Here is a 14,641-nt window from a genome sequence, read left to right as displayed (position 1 = left end):
GGGTGAAAACTTTTCACAAAATGATCACTGCATATCTGACCTCTCAGCCCTCATCCTCAAAAGAAATCTGCACAAAACCATCAGGAGACAAGCCTAGGAGCTTAAATTCATAACTTTGCTAGTCACTAAAAATCATGGTATTAATTAAGACACTGGATTTATGGTTTATTATAACAATCTGTAACCCACTAATCCCACTTTTTTTTGTCTAATGATTGCAGAGATGTTAACTGTACCCTTCACCTGGAATGATCTCTTATAATGTTAAATATTTATACTAAACAATCTGTTCCCCTTTGTATTTAGCTGTGACACTCAGAGTACCTTTCCCAGACATGAAAAAGAGAAGTTTTTGAAATATACAGAGCTGCTCTTTTGCCAACAAAAGCTGGCCCAATAAAACATATTACCTCACCCACCTTATGTCTCTCAGATCCTGGAACCAACACAGCTACAACATTAAAAAGAAAGTATAAATGAGATGAAGAGACAAGTTTTACTTGGAGAAAAAGAAATGCCATTGAGAAACAGGATAGGGAGAAGTGATAAGGTCAGCCAATAAAATGTATGCCAGATAACATTTCCCTCTTCTTGAATTGCAAGAAAGAGGTACTATATGTATAACAGGACAATAATATAACTATCCATAGTAAACAAAACAGGACACTTGTCACGGGGCAGGGTTTCTCCACACACACACTCCCCTGCCCACTCTCCTTTAACCAGGTTTATTTTTCAGAAAATAAGCAAAACAAAAACCAACAGTTCCTCCGCTCACCCTTTTCAGCCAGTCCTTATTTAGCCAACTCTGCTGTCTGTTAGCTCTGTTACCTTCCAGGAACTGTAGGACCAGGACAGCCTTCTTAGGCACCTACCCCTTGCTCCAGGGCCTCACCACCGCTTGCACCAATCACTCCACACTTTCCATCCCTATGACAGGTCTTTATAGCCTCATGTATGGTTCTGATCACTTTAATTGGCTCTATTGGGCCCACCTGGTCTAAAACAGGGGACCTGGGCTTCGTCTACTTATAGAGACCAGCTTCCCATAGCAAGAACCTATAAGGTTCCCTTTGTGGAGTTCCTCATAAATGGGCTATTCACAGGGGTTGGCTTTGGAAAGGGAGGGGTTCCAAACACTACAGCAGGGGTCGGCAACCTCTGGCACGCGGCTTGCCAGGGTAAGCACCCTGGAGGGCTGGGCCAGTTTCTTTACATGACACGTCTGCAGGTTCGACCGATTGCGGCTCCCACTGGCAGCGGTTCGCCGCTCTAGGCCAATGGGGGCTGCGGGAAGCAGCGTGGGTGGGGGATGTGCTGGCCGCCGCTTCCCACCGCTCCCATTGGCCTGGAGCAATGAACCGCAGCCAGTGGGAGCCGCGATCGGCTGAACTTGTGGACACAGCAGGTAAACAAACGTCTGGCCCACCAGGGTGCTTACCCTGGTGAGCCGCATGCCAAAGGTTGCTGACCCCTGCACTACAGGTTCTAGGGTGGGTCTCATCCCCTAAGAGCCATGATGCCTCTGGCCAGGCCACCTGTGTTTGTGCTGTATGTGGGGATGGAAGAGCATCAATCACAATTAAATGCTGCAGTATTAGCTTCAGCTGCTTTTTCCAGTGTGATTTATTCCAGATTTTGAAGGAAATGTATGGCCAAAAAAAAGTCTGCTCCCAGCCTCTTTCTACCCTAAATAGCTTCCCATATCCATTATGTGCTTATTTAGCAGAGCTGGGTATGTGGAACTTCTGTAGCTCTTCCAGGAGGAGAGAATTATGAAGCATTGTTTTGACACCTCCTTTCTAAAACTTTGCTTCTTATCTACTTGATTAATTAGCTGTTACCACTCAAGAAAGAGATTTTGGAGTCATTGTGTATAGTTCTCTGAAAATATCCACTCAATGTGCAGTGGCAGTCAAAAAAGCAAACAGAATGTTGGGAATCATTAAGATCTACAACCTATCCTGAAAGATGATCCTTTACTCTCACAGATCTTGGGAGACAGACCTGTCCTCGCTTACAGACAACCCCCCAACCTAAAGCAAATACTCACCAGCAACCACACATCACTGAACAAAACCACTAACCCAGGAACCTATCCTTGTAACAAACCCCGATGCCAACTCTGTCCACATATCTATTCAAGTGACATCATCATAGGACCTAATCACATCAGCCATACCATCAGGGGCTCGTTCACCTGCACATCTACCAATGTGATATATGCCATCATGTGCCAGCAATGCCCCTCTGCCATGTACATTGGCCAAACCGGACAGTCTCTACGCAAAAGAATTAATGGACACAAATCTGACATCAGGAATCAAAATACTCAAAAACCAGTGGGAGAACACTTTAACCTGTCTGGTCATTCAGTGACAGACCTGCGGGTGGCTATATTACAAGAGAAAAACTTCAAAAACAGACTCCAAAGAGAGACTGCAGAGCTAGAATTGATATGCAAACTAGACACAATCAACTCCGGTTTGAATAAGGACTGGGAATGGCTGAGCCATTACAAACATTGACTCTATCTCCCCTTGTAAGTACTCTCACACTTCTTATCAAACTGTCTGTACTGGGCTAGCTTGATTATCACTTCAAAAGTTTTTTTTTCTCTTAATTAATTGGCCTCTCAGAGTTGGTAAGACAACTCCCACCTGTTTATGCTCTCTGTATGTGTGTATATATATCTCCTCAATATATGTTCCATTCTATATGCATCTGAAGAAGTGGGCTGTAGTCCACGAAAGCTTATGCTCTAATAAATTTGTTAGTCTCTAAGGTGCCACAAGTACTCCTGTTCTTCTTTTTGCGGATACAGACTAACACGGCTGTTACTCTGAAACCAGTCTCCTTTAAATTTTCTCTGTTATGTTGGGTTATGTTGCTTATGTGGCATCTTGTATACTGATGTGACACAGTATAATGTGATTTAATTCAATTTGACAGTTACAACTAAGAAGGAAACCTACTTTGAATCAGATACTCACCATCAATTTCAACAGTGGGTATCTGATCTGATTTGCTGAGTTTTAGGGGATTGGATATCTGTGAATAGCAGGTTCTTTTGGGTATTTGTGGCAACCTGCGAACAGTGATGCCTTTCTTCCTACACATCCTTTGAGGGCACTCATGGTGAACTCACTGATATTCTCAACATGCCTACTAGCTTGGATAACTGTGGGGTCTAGGAGACAGAGATAATAAATAAAGTAACACTAATAACGAACATCAGACCTCTAGGATATGATGGAACGCTCCCCCTGAGCATTCAGAAAAGAGTTAAAAAATAAAATTAGCTACCAGTAATAGTCATGGAAAGCTTCATAAACACAAGTAAGGCCTCATAATTCTAGAAGCAAGCAGTTACATTTGCCAGCATATGCAAAGGATCTGGCAAGTACAGAATCACCAATAGCTAACTGTTAATAGCTTTCCTGCCCGTGTAGCATGGAGGTAGTTTGAATAAATTGGGGGAAAGTTTTAGTGGGTTTTTTTTAAGGGAGGGGTGAAGTTCCCTTTTCTTGGATGAATCTTGGAAAAGGACCACTTTCTGCAACAGCATTTCCTGCAGATCTCTCTCAATGACAATTGTTACTGGGTAGGACTAATTTTCATTAATTTGCAATCCAATGTGGTGGTATTCTGGCAACCAGGACTCTATTGAGTAAATAATACCCATTGGCTTCTATTCTATGAAAATCTGCAGAAGTTTCAGAACACGCATTTTTGGCATCATAGCTGGCTGAGCTATTCATCAGCTAAATGTGAAGGAGCACAAGAGACATTTTTAAATCACTTTCTCTATTTCCAGTGGTATTAGTTATGGTGGCACCTGGAGAGAGTGGAGCCATTGGAGGTGGGACAGCAGACAGCTCATTCATTATGGTTAACTATGACTACAGTTTTCCCATCCGGAGCTGTTCTCTCTCGGTCCTCTCACTGCCTTAACTAAAACAGCCAATGTGGTAGATGTTCCAGTGATGCTTTTCTTGAATCATGGCCCTATGCCACTCTTTATTTCATCCCAGTCCACTCATTCCTACTGCTAAATATATTTTTTCTAGAGATGAGCTCAAATCTTAATGTTGACCCTGAAAATCCCTAATTTTTGGTTAAGTTCAAATTTGGAAGCAGTATGTTCTAAGGGATAGGACTCCCACATCCCCCCGCCCCCATCCCATCTACCCAAACCTCCCCACACAAAAAATAAAAACCTGTAACACAAACAAATCAACCACCCAAGCCCCAACCACCCACCCCAAACTAAACACCCTACCTCCACCCCCCAGCAACAACCAATCAGTCAATCAAATATTTCTATCAGAGTTTTTACCCTAAAAAGAGAGAAGTCCCAGATACTCCATGAATCCCATTAAGGACTTTGCTGGTGCTATTGATTTGCAAGGAAGTTGATCAGATACTCTGGTAGTGGATTGCAGTATAAAAGGACTGGGAATCAGACTGGAGTTCTATTTCCAGCTCTACCTCTGATCTACTATGCGACCCTGGACAGGTCATTTCCCTTCTCTGCACTCAAGTGTGCCCGTCTGTAAAGCAGGAAATGATAGTTAGCCTCTGTAAAACTCTCCCAGATCCATACAATTGCTAAGTGTTATCTGAATACAAACTTTGTAGCTCAAGTCTATCTGTTTTCCCGCTCTATCTCTCTCACTCACTCTTTTCAAAGAATTTAGGGAAATAAGACAGGAAAGCTCTTCAAACTTTAATTACAATGGCAATGGTGAAATCACCCGGGAGAAAAGTAAAAGTCAACTGTGCTGTTATTGTTCTGGACTTGCCTTTTCCCTCCTGTTTCCCTCCCCCCGATTAGTTCCACTCTCTGATAATAAAATAATTGAATCTCCAAATATAAAGCTATAAATATTGGCAGCTTTCAGGCTTGCTTCCTATGCAGAGCCATGACGGGTGGGTTGAAGATCAGCGAGTTCACAGGCTTTACCATGCAATCCTAGAGGGGCTTGATTGCCAGAGTTCATGTCTCTGACAAAGAAGTCAATGCGGCTATCATATTTTTCCTCTTCAGTTACAGCTCCCTCACACACTGCTCTCACATTACCCTCAATATCCCTCTCCCTAATGGCTCCCTGCTTGAGCTTCCCCAGTGACTGTTTACATGGCCTCAGGCTTTCCTTTTATATTGCTGGTTCACTGAGCCCACCACAGAGGGTCATGTCCTTGGGGGGAATTTTCTCTCTTTTTTAAAATCCTTTTGAGTCTAGGCCTCTGAGAGCAAAACATGAGTCTAACAGACCAAGGGAAGTTTGCACGCCTAACTCCCCGCTCCCCCCTCCCCAATAGACACTAAGGAGCTTGTCTGTTGTGTGTGACTGCCTGCCACACAGCTCTTTGCAGTTCTACTATAAACTTTGTTAAATAATAATAATAAAAATATCTGGGGAGTAGTGTAAAGAAAAAAAATCTCTGGGGATTTAGAGTTGCTATTGTATTTGTGTGGCACATGGCAATTACATTTTGCTTTCATATTCTAACAGGAATGAAAGCAGGTAATACTTTATCTGCTATCCATATTACAGTATTACAAAAAAACAGAAAACCTGATTTACACAGCCAAAAGCTTTTAAAAATCAATACATCCCAGTAAATTCCCTTTGTCTATCATATTAAATATATAATTTGTGGTGATAGACAAATCCTTTTTGGTTTAATCCAACCTCTTTGAATTTAGGAGCTCAGAAGAAAATGTATTTGAGCTCAACATTGTAAGTCAAAAGCTTGTCCACATTAACATAAGGAATATAAATACAAATGCTGCAGGATTTGTATTAAACATTTTTAAAAAACCCATACTGCTATTCAGCTGCAAAGAATAGAGGTACTGCACCTTCAAGACAGTTGGCATTGAAGAGAGATGCATCTCAAATCATCTCACAGGCTAATGTTTGGATAGCAGAGTCGGGAAAGATTACGGACCCACTGGAGATTACAGACATGTCAGCTTTGTTCTATTCAATCTCACGTCAACCTCATAAACAGCAAGAAAACAAGGTTCATATTTGCAAATTGTTGGTATCCTACATGTTAATTTAAAAATATCCAACAGTGGTTTTCTTAACTAATATTCGGAATGGGCTTGATTATACAGCCTGAATCCACTCCCTTTGCACTTCTCTTGAGGCACCAGAGGCAACATTTCCCTAGGGATCCTATCTCAGCCCTCCATCAGCATCCAATCTTTGGGCAGGTTTTGGGGGCAAGAACTGTGTGTGTAGACTAGTGTGCTTCAGCAATTGCTATCTGGTATTTGCTCCTTTGCAGACTGTAGCCAGCTGATAAAGGGTGTTGGATCATAGGGGTTGATATACCCTATGCCAGGGCAACAGATGGCATATGGTATTCCAGAGAAGTAGTGAGTCATCAGCTGGCTCTCTAATGTACCTCCCCATTCCCAGTACCAAATAGATCTCATTGCTGGGCAGAACCTGGACTATTATCTTCATTTTTTAAATTACATTTGTATTGTCCTGTGATAATGTGACCGGTGCAAATGACCACTATATATGTTGTCAAGAAACTCAGAAAAATAAGGTAAATATTTAAGAAAACACAAAGCAACACTCTTCATTTGTTGCTCAGCTAAAACTCCCATTGAATCTTGAGTAAGACCTGTAAGATTTGGCCGATAGTATTTTAGCAGTGCTTATTGTAGCGGGGCGGCCTGGTTCCCAGGCGCCCCTGGAAGGGACGAGCCAGAACAGCCGCCAGAGTCGGCGGAGCCACCGCCACCTGTCCCCGCTCCCCGGAAATCAAGGGGCGGGACAGGAAGTATAAAGGCCAAGCCACAGCACTCAGTAGCTGGCCGGTAGCGGGAGAGGACAGACGCTGGTGCCCGAGCTCCCGCGGGCCTGAGCCGGCCGAGAGCCCGGTATCCTGAGGAGGACTGGCTGAGCCTGCCAAGAGCCCGGTATCCTGAGGAGCGGTCTGAGCTTCACTCCGCCAAGGGCCCAGAGGGAGCGACAAACCTACCCGGTGCTCGGGGCCCGGAGGAGCCCATGATCTGGGACACAGCAGACGAGACTCAGGATGAACAGGTACCCATGGAGGAGGAGATGGGAAGTGGCCCGGGGATAGCAGACCCCGAACCCATGTCAGTGTGTTGCGGTCAGGATCCCCACTGACTGCGCGGCAGACGGACTGCTGCGGATAGGGCCCCGGGCTGGAACACAGTGGAGTGGGTGGGCCTGTGTTCCCCCTGCCACCCCACGCCGGGTGGCAGTCTCTCCTCCTCCTCCTTGTCTACAGGGCCTGGGCCTCTGACAGACTATTTGTTTGCTGCCCCGCCCTGACCCAGGGCCTGGGCTACCACAAACTGACCCAGCCCCTGCTACAAGGCCTGGACCGCTGATTGACTATTGGTTTGCTGCCCCGCCCTCACCTAGGGCCGGGGCTGTTACTTGTGTGCTCACTCCCTGCACAAGGGCCTGAGCCTTGAACTGTTAATTGTGTGCTCAATCCCTGCCTAAGGGCCTGAGCCCTGAACTGTTAATTGTGTGCTCAATCCCTGCCCAAAGGTCTGAGCCCTAAACTGTTATTAGCTTTGTAGCGGGGCGGCCTGGCTTCCAGGCGCCCCAGGAAGGGACGAGCCCCACCCTGGAACTACTACACTTATTCACGTGTCATAGTTTTTCTGTATTTCCTTCACCATAAGGGCTGGGCAATTACTAGTTCTGGCCAAATAGAATGAATGAATTTGCCTCTATACTGTACACAACTAGCGTTAGTAACAATTTCAAATTTCAATGAAAAAGGGACATTTAAAATATATATACAAGGGCCCTCAGCCTCTAGGCGCTACTTCAGTACACATAAAATAATAATTTTGAGTTTGCTATTCTAAATCTCAAAAAGGATTCTCTGTATCTTAAAAAAAAGTTTGCATTAATTTAGAAAGACTTTTTTTGATTTTGATATTTTTACTATTTTAGTCCAAATGGTGACAGAATCTTTGAGCTCTTGCTTATGTCTCTGAGCTATTTCACAGGTATCCACCATATACATGGTGTTGCACTGAATGTAAGAAAGATTAATTTGTGGGTACATTTTATTTCATGATAGATAAGATGTGGCTAAAGTTTCTTACTTTTCAAGCAGCATTTCTCTTGATATCTCTGTGATTGGGAAAGAATTTCAGGGAAAAAGGCATGCCAGTTAAAGTGGGTACCAGGCTTCCATAAAAAAATCAGAGAATATGGAGCCTCATTTTGATTGCAATTCAGAATGTTCTGAAGCAGTTCAGCAACACACTTTTATTTACAATGGAACCATAAGCTTTCACCTATGCCTATATAAAGAATATGTTTAATGTCCTTTTTTTCCATTTGATGGGTTGGCAACCCCATTGCATGTTACTATGTGGAAGACAATGGATACAAAGTGGCCTCTAGTCTTGCCTTCTCATGGTCATTAGAGCAGAGACATGCATTTTAATAGAGGTGTTATAGCTGCTCACTGAATGAGTCCCTGCTATCAATGGATCCCAAGTTATTAAAACTATAAAATAAAACTTCTCAAGGAGATGCCTTGAATTTTAAATATTCTCCTTTAACCAATGGGGCTGAAAAATAAAAAATAAAATATAACGCAATAGTAAGCAAAGTCCCTTGGATAGCTCACCAGGCAACTTATTTGAATGGCATATATTAAAATGTTATTTAAATCTGCAGAAAGTCATTAAAAACAAAGTCAGAAGTTCACCAGTATTGCCAGTCTATCCATTCTGAACATATTAACTTTCTTCCTTTTATTTTAGAATGATTTCAGGATTTCCATCCTATAGTCACACTTTTTAATATTCTCAGATCAAGAACAGCAACTCTCTAACTAAGGTGAATTAAAATCAGTGAGAATTGTATATTGCTCTTACCAGCATAGGTCAGACCAGCAACTCAGCAATTTTCTGCATTTTCCACCTTTAATACGTGGTGTGTTCTGGAGATGTGAGGGGAATAAACTGCTGTGGTTTGTAGCTCTATCCCTCAGTAATTTTAAGCACGCAATCTTAGCAGACAGCACATCAACAAATAAATAGCACACATGCCATCTATAAATTAGATTAACACCAACACAAAACACAGATTGCAATCTCCATGTTAAGGATGTTTGTCTGTTGCATCCCACTTTGGAACGTTTCACGTTAAGTAGAAGTGTGTTGAACCCTACAGGACAAATTTGCCAAGGAGGTCATCTGACTTTGTTTGGTTTGCACACCTTTTTTTTTTTTTTTGTCTGATTTCCATCAACCTGTCCCAAAAATCTATTCAGAAGAAAAACAGTTTCATCTAAAACTCAGTGGTTTATCAGAAAGTTCAACTCAGTGGTTTATTAGAAGATTCATGAATCCTGGTACTTTTCAGTGAATCTGAGCTGAGACTAAGGTTTGTAAAAAAACCTGAAAACTTTTAGATTTCATTGTGAAATTATAGAGGTGGGTGTGGATTCCATATATGGTAGAAAAATGGAAAAGTTTCCATGGCGGGGATTGAATCTGGTCAGAAGTTTGAAATGATAGAAGCAGTGCCAGTCTCCATAGATATACAATATATGGATTGGCATGCCAGAATTTTTGGAGTAAATCCCCATAATTACACTCAAGTACACATAATCAAGCATAAGAATGCTCATTTGCACACTAGAACCCGTATTTGCATGAATTAAAACTCTTTCTCAAATGTTTGTACAGAGAGAAACCAGGATCCTAAATATTTGCAAAATAAAAAACAAACCATGGATTAATAGGATTCCAAGTGGGATTTAGTGAACATGGTTACAAGCACATTCTCCCAGTATATGTCCTTTACATACAACACTGTGACTCTAGCAGTGGGGAGATTCAAAAAATAGACACAAGGTAAAAACGTTTATTGAAGGTAGGATGCTTCAATGTCAATGAATGTGATCACTTGCAACAAAACATTTTCTCCAACTAATTTCAAATGATTTGTTACAGGAAAGATCTGCATGAAAGATCTGCAGACAACCCAGTATGTTTTGTGTTTCTCAGGAAGTCCTTCTAAACATATATTTGGTTTTCATTTATTTCCTCTTAACATAGGAATAACAACTGCCACAGGGGGTCAGTCTGTCCAGCAAGGGTCACCCCCATTTGCCCAGGATAGAGTTGATACACCCCATCACATAGTCATTAAGATTCCATGCTGAGTCTGCAGTACACATCCTTCCTTTTCCTCAGCCAGGCCCGAGTAAGCTGGGTTGCCTCCTGCAGCATGTGCAGCAGAGGTGATGGGGTCATGGTCTCCTGGGCCCACAGTGATTGATCAGCCTCTGTTGGCCCAGTGCGGGGTTGATATACCCCATCACACCAACTCATGCATGAGAAAATTTCTACCTTAACAGAGTCAGAGTGAGTATAGATATGCATCTTTTTTTTTTTTTTCAATAAAATGGGCTAGATTTTTTTTTCTACATCTGTGAAAACAGCATTAGGTATAGTTACTGGATGGGATTCTGGAAAACATCTAAGTTTGCTAAGGAGCACAAATCTTATTATGAGATTTGTGCTTCTATGTCACCAAGGGCACGTCTTCACTAACCGCTGGATCGGCGGGTAGCGATCGATCTATCGGGGATAGATTTGACGCAATAAAATCGATCCCCGATCGCTCTGCCGTCGACTCTGGAACTTCACCGCAGCGAGAGGCGGAAGCAGAATCGACGGGGGAGCGGCAGCGGTCGACTCGCCGCCGTCCTCACAGCAAGGTAAGTCGACTTAAAATACGCAACTTCAGCTACTCTATTCATGTTGCTGAAGTTGCATATCTTAGGTCGACCCCCTCCCCGTAGTGTAGACCTAGCCCAAGACACTTGAAAAATTCCACCTTTGCATCCCTACTACATACAGGTTTAGCTGCCAGAAATATTCCAAATGATCCTGCTCTAAGGTGGCTTGTCTTTCTAGATCCAGAGGTAACTTCTTATGTTTTGTTGATTTTGTGTTTGTTCTGTTCCTAGTGAATAAACTAGGGGAAGAAGGCAGACTATCTATCTATCTATCTATCTGTCGCCCACTGCCAGAGGATCTAAGTACCTCAACATTAATTATGATAGAAATAGTAATAACAATCCATCATTAAATTCTGTCTTAGTGGGAGAAATATCTTGATTGGTTTATTGGGTTTTTCATTTATTTCATTCATTTATTCATATATTGCTTTATATTTGTATTTGTGAAATATAGGTGAGCTGTGTGCCTATGTGAAGAAATTACTTAAAGAGAGTTCACTTGAAGCCATGAGATCTGCGACCATATTTATATTTTGTGGGAGTAAGATCCACACTCCTAGCTCCAACTCTTGTGAAAATTTTGTCTTCTAGACTTCTGAGTCTTTCCCTACTGGTATTAAAATGGAGTGTCTACCCTGGGCTCATATGAGACTTAGAAAGACAGAGACAGACAGACAGACAGGGAAATCAGCCAAAAGTCTTCTTTGCCTGGGAAGGATATGAAAGCACAAATATATAAGAACCTAAATGTTATGGTTCAGATTATGAACCCTTGACCCACATTGGACTACTCATATCAGTAACTGCTCACCATTGTGATTAAGGGGTACACAGTCTGGGCCAGTGTTACTGAGACTGAATTTTAAAATGCCACATTAAGCACTAACTTGGTCCTTGAGTAGTCCCACTGATTTCAGTATAAGGCTATTAGATTCTGACCCAGCATGAAGATGCTGAATTGGTATGTGCAAGTGGAAATTGCTAACAAATTCATTATTTTCATAAATCCAAAAATAAAACTCGGTAAGTGATATCTGTTAGCTATTTCTTTATATTTCTATCTTGCAAAATCCATCATTACTCTATTTACATTATTACTTTCTGATATTTGCATAAATTTTTGAACCCCAATTATATACATAAAAATTATATTGCCAGCTGAATCAAATTTGCAGACCTCTACACATTATGCATCATATTTTGTGGCATTTAGATGAAGAATCAAATTGTTCACTCAGTTCAGTGAATAAAAGGAATGCACAAGATTGTTTAGAATCCCAGCAAGTATACATCATATTTTTGAGACATATTATCTGCTTCAGCGATTGTTGTCATTCTGCTTAGTTTTTCACTCAGCGTTGTCAGCCGCTGAGAAACGAGGATTAAGCTATCCAAACTACAAAGCTGGAAAAAAATAATTAAAGCTGTCTTACACTAAACTTACCATGTAGTCTTTAATTTGTGAAATGGTAAATATTAGCCTTTTCCTTGATCTCTACCATCAAGGGTTTCCCAGTGGAGAAAGTTCTGCTCTAGGTTTTTGCTGTTAAACCTCCTCTAATGCCAAGCAAGCTGGAAAATCTTACTCCTTTATGAGAATTCTTTAGGGTTTTTTAATGTATACACACTTCATTGATTATTAGTTTTCTGATTAATCTTATTAAAGTCTGGGATTCTGCATAGGAAATATTCTGATTACTGAGGGGAAAGTGGTTGTGTAACTGTGGGCTGCACCTTTAAAGAAAAAGAACACTTGTCCTATTATGAGCACAGTAAATAACAGCTATCATGAAATTGCTGGTCAACTGCTGATGATTTCTCAGAAAACAGATACTGCCATTACATGTAAGAATCAATACTACCCTTACATTTATGGATGACAGTCTTCAGTAAGGGCCCAATCATAATCAGAAATTGCTCAACACTTCTTGTACAGGACTACATGCCACCAGTTTCAACTTAATCAATAGACGTTCCCATTTAAGGCCCTGATTCATCAAACTTATGCCTTAATCACATGAGTAGTCCCATTGACTTCCACGGGACTACTGATATTTAAAGATAAAATAGTGGATGGCTTTGCAGAGATGGGTTTCCCTAACTGTGGTGGGGCAATTGGTGGCACACACATCCCAATTTTAGCGCCAGACCACCTTGTCTCTGAATACATCAATAGGAAGGGATATTTCTCCATGGTGTTGCAGGCGCTTGTGGATCACGGGGGGCATTTCACAGACATCAATTCAGCCTGGTCTAGAAAGGTGCATGACACACGCATCTTCAGGAACAGTGGCCTATACAGAAAGCGGCAGATGGAAACTTTCTTTCCAGACCACAGGTTCACAGTGGGGGATGTGGAAATGCCCATTGTAATCCTGGGAGACTCAGCTTACCCCTTACAGCCCCGTCTAATGAAACCTTATACAGGGCACCTGGACTACAGTAAGGACCGTTTTAACAACAGGCTGAGCAGGTGCCACGTGGTAGTCGCATGTGCCTGCGGACGTTTGAAAGCTCGCTGGAGGTGTTTAAATGGCAGGCTAGACCTTACCAAGGATAATATTCCCATGATCATAGCTGTGTGCTGCACTTTGCACAATCTGTGTGAATCTAAGGTTGAAATGTTTGCTCAGATGTGGAGCACTGAGGCAGACCGCTTGGCTGCACAGATGCTAGGCTGTCAGAGGAGCCCAGAGGGCTACTATTAACATCAGAGAGGCTTTGAGGAACCACTTTGACAATGAGGGGCCGTAATACATGTCTGCTTTGGAGTTGCTTCCCTGTTGCATCCATGTACAATTTTGGGGCCCAAGTTCCATGCAACACAATGCTTTAGAAGCCTGTTCCTGAGAGTGAATTGATTGCTATACGCTTTTGTAGAACACAGAATAAAAATGCTGTACCATTAAATACCTTAGTCTTTAAAAAGGGTAAAACCTCACAACTGTGTGTAGCTCCAGCTATCATTGTGCAAGCTGTGAGAGAGGGTAGAATGATGGGGAAACTCAGGAGTGCTGTGACTTGAAAAGGAATGTGTGGGCATAGAGGAGGGTGGGGTTGGCAAATAATTGTGAATCTGCATGTGCTGCAGTGGAGGTCGACCACGGATCTGCTCAGTCTGCAGCTGTATCAAAGTCTTGAGCATCTCTGTCTGATCCTCCATAACTTTTATCATCCACTCTGTCGCTTGCCTAGCAAAAGCAGCATTCTCTTTTCTGTCCTGCCTTTCAGCTTCCCAGCTCTCTTTCCATTCCCTGGTCTGTGTCTCATCGCGCTGCAGCACCTTGCGGAACATGTCTTCTTTGCTGTGCCTAGGGTTTTTTCTTATCTGCCGAAGCTGGTCCACTGGGGGAGGGAGGATGGGGAGGGGCATGGTGTGTTCTCCCAGGTCTGTGTTGAACAGAAGAGGGATTGTTACATTCTAGCAAATAATTTAATCATTTTAGTAAAAAGGGCATTTTGCTAGTAGAAATCACTTTCTACTGAGACTCTAGGCAGGCACACAGCTCCGCGAGCACCCCGATCATGGTGAGTGTCGGGAATGGGGGGAAGGCGGTTGTGTGTAAGGACAAAATGGTCATGGCTTGAAGGCAGCTTTGCAGGGAACTCATTCTAAAATGATCCCACACTTTTTTACAGGTGGCCAACCTTTCTGGTTGACATTTCGCTGCTGCGGGTGACCAGAGATATCAGGATACAGCTGCTGAATGCTTGCGGCTTTCACCACGGTCTATATGCAGCTCAGCTATGTGCCGCTTTGGTCCCAGCTCCAGTGATTGCTAAATGGCATGGTACAGTTTCCTACAATGGGGGGACTAACAAGGCTGCAATCCCTTGGAATCTGTGGCAGAGGATT

The sequence above is a fragment of the Malaclemys terrapin genome, chromosome 1 (genome assembly GCF_027887155.1).
Source record: "Malaclemys terrapin pileata isolate rMalTer1 chromosome 1, rMalTer1.hap1, whole genome shotgun sequence".
Classification (NCBI taxonomy): domain Eukaryota; kingdom Metazoa; phylum Chordata; order Testudines; family Emydidae; genus Malaclemys; species Malaclemys terrapin.
The sequence above is the reverse complement of the archived record's forward strand: the minus strand, read 5'-3'. Positions refer to the sequence as shown.